Raw genomic sequence first — 24,772 nt, forward strand, 5'->3', positions numbered from 1 at the left:
CCCCCTTTACTTTCTTGGTCATCTGAAATATTCATGCTACTTTGAGTTACTTTCTGTGGAAACCATGAGAATTTGAGACAATGCTTATAACCAGAGTCTCCTAATGTTTTGGGGGGTTTTTTGGCTGCTTCCCCCCACCGCTCCTCAGCTAATTGTATAGCTGTTCTTTTCCAAGATTGATTTTTTTTTTTCTTTGTAAGGTAAAATGACATGATAGTTTCCATATGTGGGCACTGAAAATAAATCTTTTTTATCCCCTCCTGCTTTTTTTTAGGTGTTCTTTGGACTTTTATTGAAAAAGCCAGGTAGGCAGGCTCCTTTTGTTTGCATGTTTAGTTTAGATTGTGCTAGTTTAGAGTATAGCATATCTTTTTTTGAGATGCCTCTATCACTTAGCATCATCTTTTCTTTTCAGGTCTTAATTGCTGCTGTAGCTGATGTTGTTGTAGAGGTGTGTGAATAAATATGAATAGCTACAATTGTCAAATAGTAGAACAGTACGTGGCAAGACTTCTTGAATTTGTTTTCAGTTGTGCAGTATTGCTTGGTTGTGTGTGTATTGTAAAAATGCTATTTAATGTGTTAAAGACCAAATATAACAGAGACTTTAATGGCTTTCATAGTTTAGTACAATAATATAACATTAATGCTTGGGGTTGAATGTTTTCTATCTTGCATTTCATTAAGTGTTTTTGACACAGATTTTTGCAATGAATATTTGGAAAATTTTATCAGAAAAAATCATTGCTCATTAAGAATTTCTGTTTTGCCTTTGAATTTCTGTTTTGCCTAGAGGACAATAATTCTTTAAATACTGTTTTTTATAGCCAACACAGTTGGCAGTAACTTTCGTCTTTTCTTTCAAAATAACCATGATTTTCTAATCTTCATTTGGATAGTATGTGGATAGAAACAAATTTGTTGTATGGTCATACATAAAACATTCTGGTTAACAGTATGTTTAGTTAAAACTCTTATGTTAACAGGCATACTTCTTGGACTGAAATTTCAAAAATAGACATTCTTTGGCGATTGAAAGCTTTTAGATGAAAATTTGAAATGCCTGAGTGGGTGGCTCTCCCAAAAATCTTAAATCAATTCCTCTTCTAGTTTTTCCCATAATAATTCAGTGTCAGATTTTTATTTTTTGCATCCAAGAACAAACCTGGGGTTAGTGGTTATTTCATTTCAGAAATTTTTTTTTTTTTTTTTCCATTTTTGTCCTCGTAAATTGTGTAGGTGGTATGTGATGATAACGTTTTGAGAGAGAATAGGGAAGCAATTGGGACTGCGGTGCTAAATTATCCTGGCACGTAGTGACTTGTACAAAGATTTACGTGATTGTTAAGGTAACAAGAACTATAGCTATCTGCTTCTTCATGTTCTCTTATTCATTAGCTTCCTGCTGGTCTGTTTTTTGTAAGGTTTTTTTTTCCTAGAGGTTTCCAGTACAGAACTAGTATTCAGTTTTTGCTCCACTAAGGCAAACAGTATAGTCTAGGTACAGTTTACCATGACGAGTGCAACTGGAACACTGTCTTTGTCGATGGGTTGCATTTTAGCAACTGTGTTGTCTTAAATCCTAGTCTAGACAAGAGAATTAAAGGTGTGATATGAGCACGTTATCCTTTCTTAACATTAATGGCATGGTGCTAGCTCAGTTGGTGCTGTACTCTTTAAAAATGCAATGATGACGATATTTTAGTTCTTGTCTTGATTAGGCCTAGACTAGGTGAAAGATCAGGTGAAGGACAAAAAAGGAGTAAGTCTTTTTAGAGTTGATTAGCTTATTTAGAAACATCATTTATGTCATGTAGATAGAGCTTTAGCGACTTCTGAAATATAGTTACTATGTTCTGCAAAAAGTCAGGGTAGGGGGACAGACATTTTAAAGCATTTTAAAATATTAGAATATATTAGCTTAGGGTAGTGGCCTGGGGTAAAATAAAATATAACTCTTACTTTATAGAATGGTTTGGTGACTTCCTGTTATTGTTCAGGTTAACAGGTAGCAACCTTAACTAAAAGATTTAGTGTTTGAGATTCCCATGTGACTGTGAACTCAACTACAATTTAATTTGAACTGGAAATGAATTGGATAAGGGCGCTGAACTTAAGTGCTCTGAAAGTTGTGAAGAAGAGCTTTGGTCCTGGATTTCTGATTAATGGCAAGAAAAGATGCTTTGAAGAAATAACCACATAGATCTCCTCTGTGCTATATGTGCACTTGCTGTGACGAGCAAGTTTTGGTAGGAGAATGTTTGTATGTTTGCCCTCTTACACCTAATGTCTTGGAGTATAGAGGATAAGCAAGGACTGATCAACCTACTTTATCTGATTAGATCTGGTTGTGGTTTCCCACATTGCTATAAAATCTTTTTAACTGCTGTACAAAATCTTGAAATATTTCATAAATGTGCAAATAATTGGAATTCTTTCTTCTTTTGAAAAAGCCATGAACTTTATAAGACCTGTCTAGAAATACATAAATTCTTTCCCTGATAATTGCTTTTCTTTTGAAATTTCCTTACCATGTTTTCAATTTAATTTTTAGATTTTAGAAACTCCTTGTATTTGTCAAAACAGAACAATGAATGTTTGGGTTTATACTGCTTTCCCCAAAAGTTATACATGAGTGGGGAAAAAAATGGGTTATTCTTTTTTTTACCCACCTCTATATTTAATTGCACTTGGCCATGATGCAGAATCCTGGACATGTTATTTTTTTTGAACTACATGACAGCAGTCCTTATTTGTATACTGGTATTTGTACACTGTTTTTAAGAAGATATATTTTCAGTCTGTGGATTACTTTCTACTGCTAAAAGGACTTGACATTGTAAAGGGGTTTTCTAGTAGTAATCTTTATCTCCAGGTTTAAAACTTGCCCTTCTGCTGCTGTAATAATTCTGCTGAAAAGCAGTCAAATAGTGGTGTTTTGTGGTTTAGGTGGGTTTTTTTTAACTTAAATTTCTTTATAAAAATAATTCAGAGGGCAGAAGATGATCACCTTGAACTATTTCTTCTGGACCATTTTATCAGATGCCTTTCATACACCATCCCCCCCCCCAAAAAAAAAAATAAATCTAACTGGTCTGAGTATTTCTCAGTCTCTGATCAAATCCGGGCCTTCCATCTCCGTGCTTAAAGAAGGCATCTGCTCTGCTAGTCAGAAGCAGTTAGATTCTTGGTAGCTGACATACAGGTTACTCCCTACAATGCCTGCAAGAGAGAAGTATGAGTCACCTTCTGCTGGGTTAACACTGTGGTCCACAGTCAAAATCCAAGAAGTAATTTGGAATAAATTCTCCCACTGCTTTTGTCTGCTTGGATGTGATGTTAGGTTTGGGGAGAGGAGTTGAGGGGGTCAGTGTAGTACCACTTAAATCTGTTTGATCTACTTGGGTTCTTTAACAGATAACCTCCTCAGTATACAGTAGGGGTTTTGGGGGTAGGAGAGGTTGGTTTTGTTTTTGTACCAAGTGTGCAGGATGCTGCCCAAAGGATGGAATCCTGACATTGATCTGAACATGCAGCGCACTGGAGATGCTTCTCCCCCCAATGCCAGCCTTCTTTTTTCTTGCATTTCATTGAGAAATACATGGAAATGGGTCTTGAAAATAGCTTAGTGTTTCTTTTCTGTGTCAGTTCTTTAGGAATCTCCTCTCTGAGGTGTGTAGTCCTGTTGCAGCAAAACACTCAAACTATATCCTTATGTATGTAGAATCTCTCTTCTTGAGAGGCAGGCCTTCTCACTGATCAAAACACATTCTAAAAGAGTGGGAGAAAAATGGAAGCCACTATCATCATGAAGCAACAGCTGGCCTTTTCTGCAACATTGTGATCACCTGGACTAGGGGAGTCTTCTGGTCACCACTGTATGGGATACTGATTTTGCATTTTTGCAGTGACTTCTCTATCTAAGGTGAATTAGCAGTCCTGAGACGTCCCTGGGTTTCAGTCCCTAGTATCTTCAGCTTGTACGCCTGATCTTTTTCTGTTCTTGTTCCCTTGGAATTTATGAATTTGCTTTCATGCATTTGTGTTTGCTTTTATGATGGTGCAGCTTCAACAGGAAGATTGAAGACTATTTTCTCAACTCACTTGTAGCTTAATGTTAGATCAGTCTTCTGGGAAAAGCAGATGTGAAACTTGTGTCTCTAAAAAGCTATATGGTGCAGGTCTTTCACCTCTTTGATCAGTGTTGTAATCGCTGTACTGCTACATTAAGTGTGAGAAACAGCATCGTCACTACTTGCTTTTATTCCGATGGCTTTCTGTGAAAGTGGTATCTGTTGTGGGTTTTGTTGAGTATCTTACTACTGGTGTGTTATTAGATTCACAGCGGAACGTGTAGTGAATTGGGCCTCTCAAGCGAGGTGGCTGCTTGCATGCCTCATTTATAAATCCCAAGAGAGTTTAGGTGTGTGACCCTATTGTGGTTCCAATGTGTGGCTCAGCTGGGCTTGCACAGCTGTAGGTCTTCAGACAGCTACCTTGTTTTGACAAAAACTTCACATGAATGCAGCCTGTCAAGAAATTAAGTGGGTAGGCAGAAATTTTGTAGAGCACTCTCTTAGGCATCGCTCCTCCCTAAGTTCTTCTGGAGTAGCAGTACCTACCTCAGCTTTTCATTCAGGCCCAGAAATATTTGCCATCAGAATGTTTTCCTCTCTTTACTTGCTGCTTTTTCACATCAGTTTCATTCTTTACGTTTTGAGCAGTTAATTTCTGAATGCCTCTGTATGGATCTTGTTGGTACAGAATGTTGAGAAGACCATAGACTTGATGATCATATCATCCACAGCGTGGGCTTGGCATTTCTTGTACTTCAGATGTCTTCCTTCTCTAAAAAAAGAATTCTATGCACAGGTTATATTATATTGCTGACTATAGCGTTGTGTATGGAGTAGAATCTGCTTAGGTGACTGTGCTCATACAACAGGGTTATAGACTCGTAGTAAGAAACTGGAGATGTAGATGATATCAAGATAGTTTTAATGTTAAATATTTAATGTGAAGAACCTTTCTTAATTAGTCTTCATAGTCTTTTCTGTGTTTCCCCTAGTTTGGAGGTCTGCAGCCTCACATAACATTAGAAGCTGCAGATGCTCAGCAGGCTATCTTCATATCATGTGCTTCTCCAGTAGTTGTTATAGGTTGATCATGTGGGAGAATCGGTAGCCACCTTCTCCTTGATCCTCAATGATGTTCTGGAAAATTTAGGCATGATGGCATGTTCTGGAATTTCACTCCATCCAAATATTCCTAAATTTTATTTAAATTGAGGAGAAGCTAGGCTGCCTGTTGATGTGGTGAATGAGTGGCTGTTTTGATGGGATTAGGTTTGGAGAATCCTCTGCTGCTTTCAAAGATAACATTATGGATCAGATGAGAATTTTGCCTAGACTGCGTGAATGGATATCTAATGGTCTTGCCTCTGGTCTGGCACTATATACATTATAGTTGTTCAATCTGGGATTGTGTAACCTCTGTTATTTACTGAAATATCACTGTTTTATAATTGTAGCTGCTGCAAATTTCTGATGAGTCTGTTTACCATCTAGCAGTTTTTAGTCAAATCTCTTGTAACCCTTTTATTTCTAGTGTTCTTTGTAACCAAATTTCATAGCAACCAAAGTCACATGCTTGCTACCCATCAGATGAGTCTGTCAGCAACTGTTGGCAAGGACTGCTCTTCCTACTACCACTCCAAGTACCAGTTTTTACTTAAAAGTCTGGTGTTATTGTGGAAATAGTCCTGCTGTCACCAGGCCCTGTGTCTCAGAATCTGCACTGACCAGGTAATGTGAGAATTGCTAGACTTGCTCTGCATCTGTGCAAGGGTGGTTTTCAGGAACCATAGTGAGAAAATGCAGTTCTTCGACAGCCTTCCGATGGACCAGGGCTATTGTTCTTTTCATCTTTTTGATTCACACTGTCAGTTATGTTTGTAATTTCCAAGAGTTCAACTACTGGCCAGCTGTAACAGCTTATAGACAGGATGCATAATGTGAAAGTTTAACTAAAATCAGGGCCCTCAAGGGAAGAAAGTGACTGGCACTTGCAGACAATATGAACTCTCAGTCATACTACTAAACTATAGCAGGCATGTTCAAAATACCATTATCTGTCTAAAAATTATACCACAAGAAGCTTAAGATAAGCATCATGATAGTTCCATCTGATGATGGAAAGGTGGTTTCTACTGACTGCTTCCTTTTCTTTTGTAACTCTTTGATTAAACAAATCCACAGAAGATGGTTTTTACCTATCAAAGTTTATAATATAACTGTTTTCTGAAAAAGAAAATATACAGAAAGCTAGGGTCAGGATGCTTGAACTTAAGTGGTCCACATTGTTCTGGAACATAAGGAAGAAGGGAGGAGGATGATGTACATACCATGCATTGCAGGGTTTACTTGGTGTATCACTAGTCTCGATATGGACACACTGAGAAAAAATAGTTACAACGTTTTCACCTATAGGAAGAATTGCTACCTTGTAGACTCAACATAGTAAAGAATATAGGATTTCGGAAAAAAACCACAAAACCAAAAAATGAGTTTATCCTGTATTCTTTCCATGGATTTTCAAGAACTTGGTCACTCAATATGATTGGCTGTTTATTGCAGGATATTTCTTTTTAAAATCTTGTTTTAATCTTGTAAACTGTATTTGTCTAAAACTTACGAAAAAGCATCCCTTTTAAATTGAGATGAGCATATTCAGTAAAGGAAACGAAACACCTAAAGGTGTGAAATCACTGAACTTAGCGTATGTTGAATTCTCCTCCAGATGGTTTTTATTCAGAAATAGTGATTGCCATCATGGTAGCTTCATCTGCCAGAGAAGGACAATGGAAAGCTCTATCTTGGATGAAAGCTGAGAAGGCACACCTTGAAAGTCCCTTATTACTCTAAAATTAAGCAATTGTATTGCCTTCCTAGCTGGGATAATTGGACTGGTAATTGAAGTCTACGTTCTTCTCACAGAGATGATCAAAACGCCTTCCTTTGAAAGACTTTCTGTCTGTCAGAAAGAAATGTGGTTAGATTAAAAGGACTGGGAACAGTCTGGGCTTCACACCCCCGCACACACCTTCATATTAATTGAAATGGCCTTTCTGCATAGAACAACTTAATGTGGAAAAAATAATTAGTGGACTATTTTCAGGTAATTCTAGTTACCAATTAGTGATTCAAGGAAGAAGGTGTAATGGACACTAAGGTGTTTGGTACCTTTAAATATGGGCACTTTTATTAAAAGAACTTCAACCTTCTCAAATACTTTCTTACCGTTATTACTGTCACTTCTGAAGGTTAACTGTACAAATTATCATCCTTTCTGTACCTTGAATGTGACAAACAGCCATTTAAATATTGGTGTAATAATTTGTTTCTCAGAATAAAACAAAGTACATTATAGTTTAGCATCTTTCACAAAAATACCTATCTAAATGTTGCCACTTTAAAAATAAGTTTACTCAGAGAAACTGCTAAAATGTACCTATATACACAAATATACAGGGGGATTTTTCAGTCTTCCAACCTGTGGGGTTAGGAGCCAGGACAAAACCCAAATGTGCGTTTCACCAGGTTCTGCAGTCATCTTCTATTTGAAGTAGTTTAAAATAGACTTTGTCCACATATGAAAAATTGGTCACTGAGTTACTTTCTGAACAGGTTTAATTAAACCAGTGTAAAGCTACATTGTTTCCTACCTAATCTAAGCAATATTAAAAGTGATGGCCGTGTGGGAATTTTCAACATTTTAAAACAATTATTTAGGTTGTCCTGGCTTGTTTGGTTTTTATCCCTCTGAATAAAATGTCAGTGAGAGACATAGCCTCTTGTTGTGAAGGTTATAATTCTTTTTTTTTTTTCTTGCTCCCTCCCTCTTGCATATGCATGCATGTGTTGCTTTTTCTGTTGCTTAGCTAGCAGAGCCCATCCTTTCTGTCTGTTCAATTGAGTAACCATCTCTTTGGGTGACACAGGTCATCAGCCAGCCTACAGCCACCGGCAGAATGCCAGTGTGGAGGTGCTCCAGTGCCCCGAGGGTGCTGGTGGCTGGGAGCCTTGGGCTCTGACCCTGGTACACCCGCTCAGCTGCTGACACAGCCTTGGCACCGGCCAAAGCAGGCAGGTGCTTAAAGCCCCAGAGACACCATGGTGTGGGCAGCTGCATGGTGAGGGAATTCCAGAGGCTCACCGTGCTTGTGCCAGCATGGCCTAATGGTGCATAGGGTTAACATGAGCAAGATAAAACGGTCTTCAAGGTGACGGAGTGCCAGAAAGTGTCTTCATAGACAATAAAATGACTGTCAGGTTAGTAAAACTCTTCTGGGAGAAGGAAGCTTTTTTTTAACCTAGACTAGACCCAAAGAAATTAACATTTATACAGTAGTTAAAATAGAAATAGCTCAACATCTGAGATGAGTACATCTGAGCTCCTCATTCTAGATGGCTCCATTTTAACAGTTACTGAAATATTAAATTTGAGATACACATACACGTGTAAGGAAGAATAAAATATTTAGATTTTACTGGTTTATGTACTAGATAATACCCTATATTTGATGTCACTTTATAAATAAGTTCTTGCAGAGAAATTTCTGGATACTAGAATAGGTAAAACTTAGTTTCAAGTCTTTCAATATATTCAGGATGTGACTTAGGATGAAGTAGTCTGGGGTTGTTTTTCTTTAGTTGGTACCTGTCTTATTGTAGGAAAAATGAAGAAAGCTCTGAAGAAAATTATTTCTGAAGTTTATGCTCAACATAAAAGAAAGACTATCAGTAAATCATACTTTATATTTGCTTCGTAGAGGCAGTATGCTGGGAGGTGGTGTTGTATACTTGAATATAAACCAACACACTCTAAAAAAGCAGACAAAAACCCCACATGGCTTTGGAAGCCCTTGTTTTTGTAGTCATCTTTAGATACGGAAGCAGTTTCACTTAACTAGCTGATGTGCTCTTTTGGAATCAAATTTCTATAATTACAAAGTTGAGTTGTTAAAGATGGAGGTCACTTCTGAAAACTGCAGAGAAGAAAACCTTGGTGCTTTGTTCATTTAATCATTCCAATTACATAAACTAGGCTTATGGTAGTTTGATAAATTATTTTGTAAAATAAGGGCCAATTTTCTGAAGTCATGACAGAATGTTTTTCCTTCCCAAGATGAAGGTCAAATGTTCTTGTAGAAACTCAGCAGAACTAAAGAGACTTTCAGAGCATCTGCTAATGAAACTAGTTAAGGTCTTCAGATTCACATCTGTTTTTTCTTTGTTGGTGACAAATTTTATTTTGATAAAAGAGGACTTCACTGTAGTCAAAAAAATATGAAGTCATAATACTACTTCTGAAGTAAAAGAGAAAATGATAGAACTTGTGCTATTTTTTCCTAAATTGGCTCACTATACCAGTGGCCACTTGCTTAGACTTTCTGTAAAATAGTCTTATCTTCTGAAAAATACCAGGAGTTGTAACCTAATCGTACCATTGTGAGGAAAATCTGTCTGAACAGAGCATTTTTTGCAAAGTTTTCTTATATGCATTGTAGGATATTTTTATTAGCTTGAAGGACATAAAGCTGTATTTTTCTTTGGTTACTAGGGCAACAAGAAGTCTCTGCTTTGTACTAGACACACACATTCTCTTCAGGCTATGCAATATCATACAAACTCTGGTATCTACCTGCCTTAGCTTCTACAAGGCAATTGATGAGAGAGCAGAAATTTATGCTAGGTTCATTGCAAGAGGTCAAATTCTTTAAAATATAAATAAATAAAAGCCACTATGGAATGCAGTTTGTATCCAAATGTAATGCTCAGGTCTACAGACCAGACAGTGACAATTGAATTGTCAGCAGTGAATTTTGTGATCCAGGCTTGTGTATGTTTTCAGAGGCTAGATCTGGGTAGTGCTGAAAGTCAGCAGCTCTGGCTTCTCAGAGTAAGAAGGTTCTTACCTCGACATGGAGGAGAAACTTTCTGTGCGGTTCTGACTGGATGGCACAACATGATCATTCCTGAACTCTAATCCTTTGGAAGCAAACGATGCTACTAAGAAGGTTTTGAATTAATTGCTAGGCCTATTCTGGAAGACTGTAAAAGTGCAATTTTAATGAGCTAGAGAAAATCCTATTAGAATAGTTTAAATAAGTTTGCAGTGGGATTTTTATCAGTGATTATAAATTGGTTAAAGGCATGTAAGAGTTCACTTTAAATAGTGAAATAATACCTTACAGGGCTATGGTCTTCTGGCCCTTTTAAAATGCATATGCATTTTACTGTTTCTGCTAGCCAAAGTTTTTACTTTGTGTATCCACTAAAAAGTTTCACTTTCTATAGTTTAAATAAACAAGGATAAAGAGATTGAAGTTGTCATTAACTTGTGCTTGAGCTTCAGTTAATTCTCTAAAATCTGTTTAATACACTTTGCTTTCATAATTCTAGGATATTGTCTGTTTTGAGTCCTGTAAGTATGATTATCAGTTCCTCTACATAAATGAATAGCTATAAATATTTATATAGCTTTAGCATTTGTTTCTCAGCCCATTTTCTATGGAAACAAGCCTTATGTAACTCAGTTGTCTGCTTGTCTCATCTTTCGCCGTTACCTGTCAGTAAGTTTTGTATTCTATGGCAAAATTGAACTTAATTAAATGGTAGGACAACTTCTGAAAGGTGTCATGGAAGGTGTGTCCTTGGACCTCCCAAGGTCCCTTCCTGCTCCGGTGGTTCTGAGGTTTGACGTCTGGAACGAATTAGAATCTGGATTGTTGGTGGGAAAGACACCTTGTCAGTGTTCTAGTTGTGGAAGAAACTGTGCAATGTGCTCAACCCTAGTTATGGACTAGAGAATGGCGAGGGGAAGACTTGAAGGCAGAAGTTAAAACTAGAGCTTTAGAGATCAGTGTTGACCGAATCTGTAAGAAACTAGACCTACCATTATCCTCATAACTTACTTCCCAGATTCTGTGCATTATAGAAGGATTAAGTGCTGCTTTAGCTTTTCCAAATGGAATATTATCAATATCTTTGTCTCAAAGATTTTTCTTTAACACAGCTACAGGCATGAGCTTTGATAGATCTTAATCGGTACAAATCTGTTCAGTTGCTTTCCTTCTCCTCACCCACCTTTTGTCAATGCTTCATTGTGCAGTATGTTTACAGTATATTTTAAAATATTACAGTAATTCATCTAAAGGTTTGCATGTCAAGAGATGCTTCTGAGAGAAATTTCTTCTGACAAAGCATGTATTGACAGATAAATGGTAAAGCATGTTAGGGTCACTGTTAAGTTCTTTGAACACAGCAAAGTAACAAATTAAAAATACAAAACATAATACATAGATATATGATGTGCAAGGGACTTATATTTCTTTTAATAGGTATCTGCATTTTTCATTGCCTTTGCAAAGGGACCCATTCAATCCCACATCATCAGAATAGGCAGGCTTTTTGACCTTGTCAAAGTTTTGTACAGAGAAGCAAAGACGACGAGAAATCCCTCAATGTCAGCATATGTTTTTAAAATATTGTGAGCCCTTGCAGTTTCTGCTCAGGCTGGTGCCGTTGAAGTGAGATAACAACCTTGGTTTTGTCTCCCATGCGGGTGTATTTGCTCCTATTCTGAGGCACACCTATTTCTAAAGAGTCACACCTAAGAATAAATAAGTTTATTCTTTCTGCTGGGAAGATGGATGTTGGTGCATAATCTGCCCTAATATGTCTGTTCTCAATACTTGTAAAGAAAACCTGAAGATTGGAGGTGTTACGTAGCCTTCTGCTGAGAATAGCTGGGATGTGGGATATTTCCTTCAAAACCTTTGGGTTGCCTCCATTGCTAGAGATGGAAGACCTCAGAAGTGTTTATGTGCCATAGGCATTCAGAGGTTAAAGCTGACAAGTGGAGTTTTCTTCAGATGGGAATGGAGGTACAGAGTTCTAGAGATTCCTAGAAATTGCACAGGAAATCTGTAACAGGGTATGAAACTAAACCAGCACATGTGTTTTCTGCAAGGTATCAGAGGATAAAGTTTAGTTTTAAGTGGTTATGCCTGAAAAAGTGGTCATTTTAAAGAATTGTCTTTTTTTGAAGACTTTAAATTACAAATAAAAGATAGATATGGTAGTCTCTTTAATTTTAGTGCCTTCCATATGTTGTACATTCGGTAGGTACTAAAACCCTTGACTTATTCAGTCATGCTCATTATATTGGAATAAATGTTAATATATTAGCATATGTCTTAAAAATATTTAAGGTCAGAAAACTAATATGGTCATTAAGAATAATTTTCAGTAATTAATTCTAATTTTAAATTCTTAAATATGAAGCCTAATTTTTAATATGTTAAGCCATTCTTACAGCTATTAGGAATTTTCAAAAAATCAGATGGTCAACTTTAGCATCCGGAACTTTTGAGCAAGAACTTTGTATTTAAGCAGCCATACTGTGCCTCATAATCATAATTTTCTCCACAACTAGACTTCTTTCAGTGCAAACAGAGTATAGAGACAGGAACTAAATGAAATAGATGCACCTGTGAGAATCTCAGATTTACAGGACATTCTGGTTTTCCTCTGCCTTTTAGAAACAAGAGAATTATTTATGATGGAAAAAGTCAGGTAAAACACTTTCCTTGCATTTTATATGGATTTGAATCTTGTGGTTATTGCTTCTTAAACTATACCAAGGAATAGAAAATTCTTATTTGAAAATTCTAGTGTTTCTAAGTTGCTAAATGTGTCAAGTACTTCAGGATTTCAACAAGATGATGTTGATGCTTGGTTGTATAAGATAAGAATTTTGATTAGCATAGAGAGAGAACTCAAGGAGGAAAATATTGTTTGGATATGCTTACAGCAAACCTGATGCTAAGCAGGCAGATATTATATATCACTTAGAGCCTTTTCAGTCTAGATAATAGACTTTAGTGTTAGATACAGATTTTCATGATAGGTACTAGGGAGAGGTGTCCAGCTTTAAGGTGAAAGCTAACCTCTTGTTTGATACAGAGAAATAATTACTTGTTTTAAGATTTATTTACTTATAGAAAACTGTTTAGTAACTTATTTACTTACTTGTAGTGGTTTTTTAATATTGTTAAGAATCTTGCTTGCTCAGACTGTTCTGTAGAATTTTACCAAGGACTACAGTGTTCATCAAAACAAAGCAGTTCACTGTGAAAATCTACCAGGTGCTACAATGTTCAGCAAAATATTATGCTTTGTCCTTGAGGAACAGGTGGCTGGCTCTAACTAGTTGGAATTTTGCTAATGAGTAGAGATAGTCATAGAAAAATGGTAGAAGTTCTATTGGTTCTCTTAGATAAGATAGAAAAATAAACCAACTGAAAAACACTTTTGTTGTTCAAGAAATTGGCCAAGAGAATCTGTGCATGCTCCGTGGAAAAAACAGGGTGAGAAAGACCTTGAGCCTTCCTCCCAAAGACCCCGGAAGATGCCACCAGGAGACAATGCACAGGTGCAAAGAGAACATAAACTGATGACTTCATCCTTTCGAACTAACCCAGCCCTACTCATGCATATGTATGTTTGTGTTATGTAACCCAATGAATATGGATATCCACACTCTATAAGTTTTGGTAAAATGTGTGGTGGGTGTGCAAGCTTTGTGGAGAAATCCCCTTGCACCCCGGCCAGAGTAAACATACCTGCTGTATAACTGTTCGAGGTGTAGTCTTTTTTTCCGAGAATCATGTTTAAGAAGAATTTCGAGCATATGAAATGCCAGTAGATGAGAACTGCTGTTACTCCTGTCATAGGCTCCTTGTTGTCATCCCCAGTGCCCAAAGTGCTGTTTGCCTGTCACGTCCTATGCCAGAGCCTTACTTCAGGTGGAACTGATAATGCCATTGGGCATAGTTTAAACATTCATGGATTGATGATAAGGGATTTTTCTTTAAGACTTCCTTCTCGTGAACAGTGAACTCTTCTCCCATAGGGAATGTTGACAGGCCCCTGATTTTTCAGGTATTCTTGGTGTTTTACTGTAAGTGGGTGACAGAGCTGAAGATAGGCAATATCTGCAGTGACTTGCAGAAGGAGGCTAAACGTGTGGAAGGAGTTTATTGTTGTTCTGGTTCCCCTATGAGATTTTAGATGCAGGAAGTCTTCTATAGATAAGAATTTTGCTCTGAAGTGATTGTAAATGACCTGAGAAGTTCTTTAGTGTCCTTCATACAGAAGTGATATGCATCATCCTGTTGCCTCTGTTGCAGTAAAGGAATGTAGGTTTACTGGATGGCCCTTGAGTATGTGTCTTGGATAGTACCATCCACCATTCTTGTCCTTTGGAATGTCTCAGCTATAAATTACCTAGAAATAATGTGTTTAAGTGTTTTGGCTGAAAAGTGCTTATAGTAACAGTTTGGAAGCAAATATATATATATATATATATATATATATATATATAGTGCTTCATTGCATTGGCTTTTGTTGTTGTTTCTTGGGCTTTTGCTTGGAAGAGAACTATTTTCTCTAATTACTTACAAACACAGCACTAAGTGTGCGCCTGCCAAACAATTTCATCAAAACTGGCATTGGTTGAGACTTTTCCTAGACCTTGAAACCAAACTGGAAAGTGTAAACTGACTATGACAACCACAGAACTGAATTGGCTTTAAAGTTTTTTATTTAAGTTGAGGTGATTATTTCCAGAAAGTTTCATGTAGAATAACAAAGATAGCTTCTGAAGCCTCCTCAAAAGTGATATGGTGTGGTGGTTATTTATTATTCTAATATTATTCTTCAAGTTGTTTTACATTTATTATTTAATTTGCTGTCCTATGACTAAGTACAATTATCCTGACTTTATATACCTCAGTCTATCCATCTGAAGCTTGTTTCCCAAAGGCTATATAAGGAGTCCATGTCAGCCTAGAATAAAATGTTAGATTCCCAGTCCTGCAATTAAGCCATACACTGTTCTTTATAGCAAACGAATTCATGACTCAGCCACCTAATTGAAGTGGGACTTCAAATAAGCTCTTTAACATCTACTCATTTATAAAAATTATTTTAAGACTCCTTTTTTTTTTAGTTGGGAATTGTTGCTTAAGTAATTAAATCCTTACACAATATAGCTTACAAAACTGAATATTAAATGCAATTAATTAGTAAACTGGAATGACTCCTTTGCATCAGGATGATGGAGGTTTTACAGCTGCTCTGTATGGATTTACCTGAAAAGCTGTAATAATTTTCATTAGAAAGCAAAGTGCTCAAACTTTGCAGTAACCTGCTTATTTTTTGATATATATATCCTGACACATTCTATGCTTGTATATAGGTATAGGCACATCTTCATTGGTGTGTATTTGCAGGAATCCAGTTTTGCAGGAGTCCAAGTATATAGAAAAAAGATATAGCTCTGCAGAGTGAGTCCCTGCTGTTGATTTAACTCATAATGTTAAAATTTTTAAAACTACCAAAATACAAAGAATTAGGGTTTGGAAAAAGTGAAATGTCTTCTGTGTCTGAATTTCTTAAGACAAGGTAGTAATTGCTTTAGAAATGTGTATACCTTTTTCCTGCTGCTTTGATTCAACTATTGAAAACTTTCAGCAAAGGGTTAAAATTGTTTGTTTTCCACTTGATAATTCTGTAGTCTTGCTTCCTCTCATCCTGGTGAGAAGCTCAGAATCAGTTTAGGGAACACTGTGGGTCTTTTCTTATCCTCTGAAGCTGATGTGAGTTTTAACTGTTGAGTATTATCAGTAGTTAAATATCCAAGAAATTGTGTGAATGGAATAAGAAAAAGTCTTGATAGTTACACTTGGAATATGTTCTTTCTCTAGATGAGGAAACATCTAGTTTATTTCATATTGCCCAGAGTTATTTTACTTTGTATTTAGCAGGATTCTTACCACAAACTTTTTGTAAGTAAGTCTAAAAGAAAGAATAATTATTTTTGCTGACTTTCTGATAGTTTGCCTCATCAGTGTCCCTAATATCTTTATCCCTTATATTACTTTCCTTTTTGAAATACTATCAAAAGTGCCAGAAATATGTTCTTAAAAAAAAAAAAAAAAAAGAGGGGAAGACACCCTGCATGTAGAAGGTGGTGATAAAGTTGGTTTATTACTGGAGACTCCCTTTTGATGTTTGGGAAGTTGTTATGGACAGATACCTTTACGTTTCAGTGTCCTAGTGTTTAACACGTAAAGCTAGAAATCATACATCTTTCCATAAAGTTCAACAGGGCTTAAGCTAGTTATAAGGAATAGTCTTCACATGTTTTTTCTTTTAATTTGTGTTTATTATACAGAAAGTTTCCACATTTTGGTTGAACATATTTGGCTGTGATATGAAGCTCAAGCAAAAATCCTAGAAAAGATGCGACACTTCCAGAATGTGAAATTAGAAAGCAGGAAACCATTTGAACTTTTTAATGTCTTCTTTTATACTGGTCCAGCCTCCCCCCCCCAACTTAGGGGTACTGGGTAATCTCTAACACAGCTTAAGGGAATCAGATCAGTTTATTAGCCTGGGTATACATTTTTTAAAAAAATCTTTTTATTCTTCATTTATTATATTTTCAGTGCACATCATCTTTATTTTTTATCTTTATCCAGTGACAACTCTAACCAGAAATCTGAAAAGTACCTGCTAAAAGAGATTCAGATGTGCTGCACATATTTTTCTCTCTGAATAAGATTAAAGATAGAAAAAATGGGAAGTAAAAAATCTCTGGAGATCACTTATATACCATTCATCCTGAGGCTTTCTAAATGTTTTAAGCTATTATTCAAAGTATATGTATTAATCTAAACAGAAATATGGATGATACATGTGTGAGGTAAGATAAAGTATAGAAACTATTGCTGTGTGGTGTGTAAGGCAGTGTGGTCAGTGGTGCATAGCTGGGCCACATAAAGCATTTAAAGTCTGTGTATTTATTGATTCCATGTGGCTATGGTGTCCATCCTCAGGAAAAGTGAGGGATTTACTGTGGCCTGTTGGTCCCAGAAGTTCATTAAAGATGGATAACATGATGGTTTTAGCATTGAAGAATTATCTGGGACTGGGAAATACATGCTGGTTGTCTTTTGGAGCAATGACTGTATCTTGCCAGTAGTGATATCCTAGATATGATGGTATTTGACTCTACATCAGTGTCTTTGGGGCTATAAATGACTGCAGTCGTGTTATCTCTTCAGGAGTTGCCACTGTTCAGTATCTGTCATATTGGAGCTTAAGATAGTGAGATCATTTGAACAGGGTGAAGTACCTCATTCTTTAAACGTGTTCTGCAAACACGTGTAATTGGTCTTGCAAAAATGTGTTCCTGAAGAGGTCTTGAAAAGTCAAGCCTTCCCATGCTGCATTTGAGTATATTTCTTACAGGCTCTGCTATGATGTTTGCCCTAGAATACATACTGTGCTGCATTGATACAGATGAAACGCAGCAGTTCTCATTTTCAGGTGGCCCTCATTGCTTTTCATTAGGAAAAAAAAAGGCTTTTCAGCAGTACTGACAAAATTGGATTTTCCTGCTCCAGGAACAAGGAGCAGAACTGTGCCACTTCTCCAGCGCTAAGGGAACAGGCAGGGGGAGATGGGCTGCACTGAAAGGCAGGACCTCTGCCCAGCTCCCATAGTGGGCTGAGCTGCCCTCTCAGACATCCTGCGATGGCAGCAGCAGTCTTACTTTTCAGGACTCTAGTAGAGGTGGTGGGGTTTTGGCCTCTTTTGCTCTGCTAAAAGTATTTGTGAGTAGGTTAAGACCTACTTGAAACTTTTGAAAGGATTTGTCAATTCCTGAGTTGATTTTTGTGGTTGTATGGAAGGATTCTGCTTTGCTGCTTAGGCATTGCAAGGCAGCTATTTTTTTTCCCTCTGTTAAGAAGCTATTTTCTTGAGTCACCAAAATTCAACAGGGTGAAAAGCCTGTGAGGAAAAGATGTTCTTTTTCCCTTTAATTTTCCTTAGAATCATGTAATTCCACCCCATCTGAGAGATTTGCCTTTCCCCGTGCTGCCATGCACCACCTCAGCGGTGTGTGTGCCAACATCTGGCCAGTCGGAAGCCCTGCAAATAGTGAGTGGAGCCTTCAGGAGCCAGCAGAAGTCACTTCCAGCAAGATCAGCAGCTGTGGTAAGGAGAGCGTTGAGCCAGGCATCTCCTCCATACTCATAGAAAATAAATTTGCCCAGGATACTAAGTGAGGCAGGAGGTTCTGGCAGTGTTGGGAGGTAAAGGGTGGAGACCCAGTTTGAATTTCAGAGCTTGTAGAGCTTTAGTTGAGAGCTAGGGCTTCCATGGTGTGTTACCAGAACTTGAAAGCTGGAAGTACAGTGTGAAGACCCTTAGGGACTCTGAACAAAGACAGGCAGGGGCTGGAACCACTGCATGGAACTACATAGTTTCTGTAAAGACCTTTTAGTTGACGTATGGCACCGTCCAACACACGGTTAATCGATCATCTTGGTATTTGGGGAATACAATATACAGATGTCTGGTCTGGTTCTCCCATACTTAGCTTGGGTCTGACGGACTGATACTGAACTAATGGGCTCATTAGCCCATACTGCAGCCAGTCGTTCGCTCAGTGTCCGTGGACTGTTTTCCAATGATTTGCTGTGTTCCAATCTCCTTTATTCTAGATAATGGATACTAACTTTTCTATGTAGAAGGACAAATTGTGTGACGCTCTTTCTATGTGTGTTCTATGTTTATATATTATAGATAGTTTCTATATATATTATAGGCAGGCATAAGTATAGATATTTTATATAATTGTTATATTTTGTCACACATTATACATATATAAAAAAATTTTCTCTGTAAAGTTGACTACTCAAAATTTAGGTAATACAAGGATGTCTTTTGCAAGAGCAACTCTATTTTTGCCCTGTGAGGAGGGAGGAAGTATTTGATAAGATGACATGATGAGTGTTTTGCAGAAACATTTTCTTACACAGTTGAGTGTTGTAAAGTGGTTATTGGGTGAATCTGGATTGTAAGGTGAATAAGACTATTGACTGTAGGATTCCTATCTCATTTTAGGTGACAGTGGGTAGTGACTAGGCTAAATGCAAGATGCAAAAGCTGGAAAAAGCAATACAGAAAAGTACTTCTCTCTGTTCCACCTAATAGTTTCCCTGCAAATAAATTAAATTGGAATTTTCACATCTATCTGTCAGCTCATCAGTTCTTTTTTGTTCTGCAGTATGAAACTTCACTATTTCCACTGCTCCATCTCCCAGGTACTGAGTACTCACAGTAAACAGTTCCTCAGATATTTAGTTGCCCAGATTTTTTAAGGTTCCTGGACCTTTTTAGGCATTTGAATATTTCAGTGGAACTGGCTATAAATCTACATGTGGGGGTTTTTTTCCTCATATGTTTCTCCACAAATTGGAGTGATCTTGCAGAACAAGAAGAGAGGAGATCTTCTGTTTTAATTCTGGCTCATCTACTTCTTCACTGAATGCTTCTCATGTGGTTGCTTTGAATTTCTCAATTTTACCAGTGGGAAAAATTGAGAAGATACAGAATACCCGGAGGAGCTGGCAGAAGGTGGGGGAAGGTTTGGGGCCCTCGGATATCAAGAAATGCAGTGAGGGTGTACCTAATTCCACTTTAATCGAAGGGGTTTTAATGCTATACAGCAAATATAATAGGACACATGTATCTGAACAATAAAGATAAAAAGAAATATTGAATTGCTGTCTTATCTGTTGAATGCCATCCATCTTATGTAATTAAAGTCTATGCTATCATGTGTTTAAACGCAGGAGGACAGATTTCAAGATGCTTGTGTGTATTTTTGTACTTAATTAAAGGCAGCTTAGCTCTTGTAAGAGTTCCAAAGGTATCGGTGTGCTAAATATTGTATATCCACAGAGTGAGAAATTGATTATGTCTCTTCAGATGGTAAACAAGGGTAGGATAAATGGTGGAAGTAAGGGGAATTGTCTACAATTATTGACTACAGCCCTTGACTGTAGATTAAATGTCATTCCCATAGTTAGCAAAGAGACTTAACAAAGTTTAGAATTTCAGCTGCATCTTATGGCATAGTTGAACCCATTTTTGATACAGCTGTGGTGGTGTAAGAGTTGCTGAGGTGTTTGAGAAGTTACTGCTTTTTTATCCGTTCTGGCTCTGTAGGAGCCCACCGTTCCTGTAGTAGAGCCAACAGGCACACGCGTAGGTTCCCTGTTCCAGTGCAGAGTCTTGACAGCTGAGTTTCATCATGGCTGGTAGGTTAGACCAAGCTGCTGGACATTTCCGTCAACCAGCTGAGGCACATGCACCAGCTCTGCTGTGCTGCCCTGCCTGGGAGGCAGGCAGGGCAGGTGGGAGGGATGAATGAAGAGTAATATGTGGTTAAAGGACAGTGACATCTTCAACTGCTGCAGGTGTCAGCTATGACTGTTGTCTTTCCACGGGTCAGTCTTACTCAAGTGATTTGAAACTGAGCTAATACAAGTAGAAAAATCAGATTTAAATTAAGAGGGAACGATCTTGTTTCTTAGATCTTTGTTTAGTTTAAGTGCTAAAAGCCATAATCAGTTCTTCTCATAGTCCTTGTTGCTTTTGTGAGAAAAACAGTGTAAGAGTATTTTGGAAATAGTCCCAGTGTTTTCTTCTCTGTTATGGCAAATATGTAAATTTAAAATCTGACTGAACACTTAGTTCCATGTCTGAAGAAGGGTTTATGCATGTGAGGATGGGGCTGGGGGGAAGGCAAGCATTTTAAGTTTAAAAAAAATTTGGCAAGGATCCCCTCACAAGGAGGTTCAAAGCAATAAATTCCTTCGTAGCTTATATGATCTGTTGTGCTGTCCAATTTGATTATGAAGCAGAACTGTGATAGTATATCCTGGAACTTTTTTTTCTTTTTAGCTTAACTGGCATAATGGTGTGAACACCGCAAGGGAGAGTTGTATATCTTGTATTAGCTAATACATGTTTTCATGCAACAATACTTTTGTGTTTATACAGTACTTGAAGTGGGCTACATTTCCTGAAATTTCAAACAAATTTACTGTCCCTTTGGTTTTCTCTCTTTTACTGCTAATCTGAGTATATATTACATATATATTAACCAAAGATGAATGTACCCTTAAAAGGGAGAGTGATGCATCCTTATCCCTGTTCAGGGAGAAGGGGGATGTTGAAGGGAGGGTTGGACATCTTTCCTGTTCTTACACCCCGAGATTGCCAACATAGAAAATATTATATTCCTAGTTTTTGTAGTGCAGAAGCGTTCCTGGCAGATTTCCTGGTGGGAAAGAAAATTCAGAGGAGGAAGCATTTCCTAGAACTCTAAAAGCGCTGGGGGGAAAGAGATGTGCAACAAATTGCTAGAAGGTGAAATATGTGAACTTTTAAGATCATCCAAATGTCTTTTTCCTGTTGGGTCTGTACTGTTTGTAAATTGATGTTTACATTTAGTATGTTGCGATTTTTTTTAAAAAAATATAATTATTGCTGTTTGTGTTTTGGTTTTGTTTTTTTAACTGTAGGTATGAGAAGGTGCCTGTAATTCTGGTTGGTAATAAAGTGGACCTGGAAAGTGAGAGAGAAGTATCATCGAGTGAAGGCAGAGCCTTAGCTGAAGAATGGGGCTGCCCCTTTATGGAGACCTCTGCTAAAAGTAAAACAATGGTGGATGAGCTCTTCGCGGAAATTGTTAGACAAATGAACTATGCAGCACAGCCAGACAAAGATGATCCATGCTGTTCTGCATGTAATATACAATAGCATTAAAAATGACCTAACCTGGACTTAATTTGCAGAAATTTTGTAAGGTGGTAAAACTGTCTACTTCACTTCCTGGTTTGTGGGTCACTTGAAATACATCTGTAGTGAAGTAGCAACATTAACTCAGAGCTGAGCATTGGAAGTCAATCACTGACTCTGAATATAATTGGGTTAAATGACCACATCTCACCCGTTTTTCCCTTTGAGCACCTGCAATTTTATGGCATAGCCAGTTGATCTACAGGGTCGTTCCAGTCGAGCGTACGTGTGTTGTCATGTCAGACAGCAACAACAGCAACTGTTTCCAAAGAAGTTGGAAAACTTTTGGAAATGGAAAGCAAAAGCAGTGGAGAGAATATCTCTGAAGACCATTCACAACTAGCATAAGCGCGAAAGGAGAGCCAAGTCTTTCAGTGTCTAATTGCTGTGGTTCAGGACATGCACTATCACTTGTGGCCAAGTTTGTTCAGTCAAGTATGTTGATTTCACCAGAACTTCTGACAGTGTTAGATGAAGAGGCTACCAGAGACCTATATAGTTTGGATTTTTTTTGAAAATCGATGCTATTATTTCTACACTTTATCCCACATCTTGAAATAGAAAACATTGAATCAGTGTATGAAATGAGAGGCAAGATCTGAAAACAAATGATGGGTGAAGAAACAGTCTGGCATTGGAATGTTTTAAATCTTTCATTTTGCTGCTCAAAAATGGAGGATCACTTCAGGTTTTGGTCTGCAAAAAGCCAAACAAACCCTCTGTTTACAAAGCAGGAAGCATCTTTATTTATCACTTTACTGAACCAGGAGGAAGCAACTGTGATGAAAAAAAATTGCTGAGCCTTACTAACAAGGAACACTTTAATAGATTAACTAGTACCATCTTGTAAGGAAAATTAAGCCATGTTGCATCCATATGTTCCCTTCTGCAGAAACCTCGTGGGACAGTATGAACATCCTGCATTTTTAAGTTTGTTAAAGACAACAGTTTTTCTTGCCTTTAAGGGCTATGTTCTCTGGTGTGATCCCTAACAAACCTTTGAAAATCGAGTTTGCTATTTGATAGCTTTAATGCTGAAAACTTAAATTGAATAACCATGTGAAATCATTTGGTTCAGAGGTGAAATAGTTATGGTTGTAATTCCTTAGGTGAGTGTGGAAATGGTTCTTTAATTGCCTGACACACCATTCAAAGGTTGCCCCAATTATTGGAGTGTTAAATGGTGGGAGCAAATATTTTATTTTGAAAGGATGCTCGAGCTCTGACTTGCTAGTTTCATAGCAGTGAAGTATTTATCATTTGCATGACTAATGGCACAGAAATACCTATTCCGAAGTCTTACAATCAAAGTATAGAAGAGTTTTCAATCACAATGTTTAGATTTTAAATGCTGGAGAGATTGTCTTGAGCTGGATCTTTTATAGGTAAAATTGGCCATAAAAATACAGAGTCGCTGAGCCTGTGGTCTAAATAACACCATGCGTTTATTAGTTTTTCAATCTTGTGCAGTAACAGTGTAGTTCCTTGTGTTTAAATGAGTGAAAACAGGGGTGCTGGTGTGTGTGTGTGTGTGTGTGTGTGTGTGTGTTGAGTGTGTATGTGTGTGTGTATATGGCCCTTAGAAATGCTGTAATTGGAGTTAGGTTCGAGAGTTTTGCCTCCATCTGCAGAACTTCCTAAAAACGCTCTCATCTGCTACAAAGGAAACTTGAGAACAAAACGCTTTGCAGATTTTCATACATAAACATCCTTAACATTTTGAATTATATTTTAGTGGATGATAACTAAAGGAAATCATATTAATGGAAGAGAACTGGCCATCTCTGCCCTTAATCTTTCAAGATCTTTCCACAACCAATGTATCAAAGGGCATTAGATGTCACAAAACATTAAGCCTTACTAGAACACAAATGTAGCCCGTTTCCCATCTACCTTGCAGAGCTTTCATTACTGTACTTTGTTCTCTTAGGGAGATAGGCACACCGTTTATTTCTGGCATCTGAATGCCCATTTTGGGTGCTCTGAAACGCCCTCCTAGAGGCACCTACCTCTTTCCATTGACTATATAGCAAACTTAGGCTTTTAACTTTGGTCCTCTGAGTCACACAACTTATATGCCTAAACTAGATGGTATGAATGTTCTCCTACCCCCTGCCTGCCCATTGTGTCAGCTGCCATGCTTAAGCAAGATGAGAGATGTTGAATTAATGATATTTCAGTGTTTAAAATATCTAGATTGGAAAGTGGTTTATTGAGCAGTAAAACTTATCTGTAAAACAGCTTGTCAGTGTGAGATCCACTGCATAAGCGCTCAAAAAAAAAAACCCCACCAACAAAAAAAACACCCAAACCCAAATTTGAAACTGAGTTGGAAGTGCATGTTATGCAGTGTTATTTACAGAGATGTTAAAATCTTACCTCACAGATTGTTCATCAACCAAGAAAATGGCATGAAGTACAATATGAGCAGCCTAACATGTTCATAATATAAAACAGATGGGCTTTTAATATAGGAAAAATTGCACAGTAAACTCTTAACAGAAAATATTCATGAAAATATCTCCCAGTCTTGTTTCTTCATTACACTCTTACATTTTCAAAAACATTGGCCGTATGTAAGCTACCACACAACGTGGCGGGGGGGGGGAAGCGTAAGTGTTGTTTTTCATTGTATAGTTCTGAGGAAGTAGTTATGCACTATTTGTATTTCCACTAATGTGAAGATAGTGGAGCTTGAATCAATGACAGTTGCACTTGACAGAGGTTTTTTCAAATTATAGAGGTAGAAGAAAGGGAGGCGAGTGAGCCATGCGGCAGCTGTGTGGCCACTCTGCGGGAGTTGTTGGTCTTGGGTCACTGTTTCATTTGTACCCTGATAGAATTACCAATTATAGTATTTGAAAGTTTCTTATAACATGCCTTAAAATATTATGATTTGTTCCAAAGACCCACTTTTCCTTTGGCTGTTCTTGTAGAGCTTTGTACTTTTCTACAAAGACAGCATTTCTCCAGTTTTGTTGGGG

The 24,772-nt window shown here is 37.5% G+C and overlaps 1 long non-coding RNA gene across 1 annotated transcript; it reads left to right on the forward strand.

The window, feature by feature from the left end:
• Positions 1 to 191: 191 nt before the first annotated feature.
• Positions 192 to 24,093, forward strand: LOC113481441. Its single transcript, XR_003398683.1, has 2 exons — positions 192 to 305; positions 21,512 to 24,093. It is a non-coding gene; the product is annotated as an uncharacterized LOC113481441 (long non-coding RNA).
• Positions 24,094 to 24,772: the final 679 nt, after the last annotated feature.

The sequence above is a fragment of the Athene cunicularia genome (assembly GCF_003259725.1).
Source record: "Athene cunicularia isolate RWA chromosome 1 unlocalized genomic scaffold, athCun1 chr1_part1, whole genome shotgun sequence".
NCBI lineage: Eukaryota > Metazoa > Chordata > Aves > Strigiformes > Strigidae > Athene > Athene cunicularia.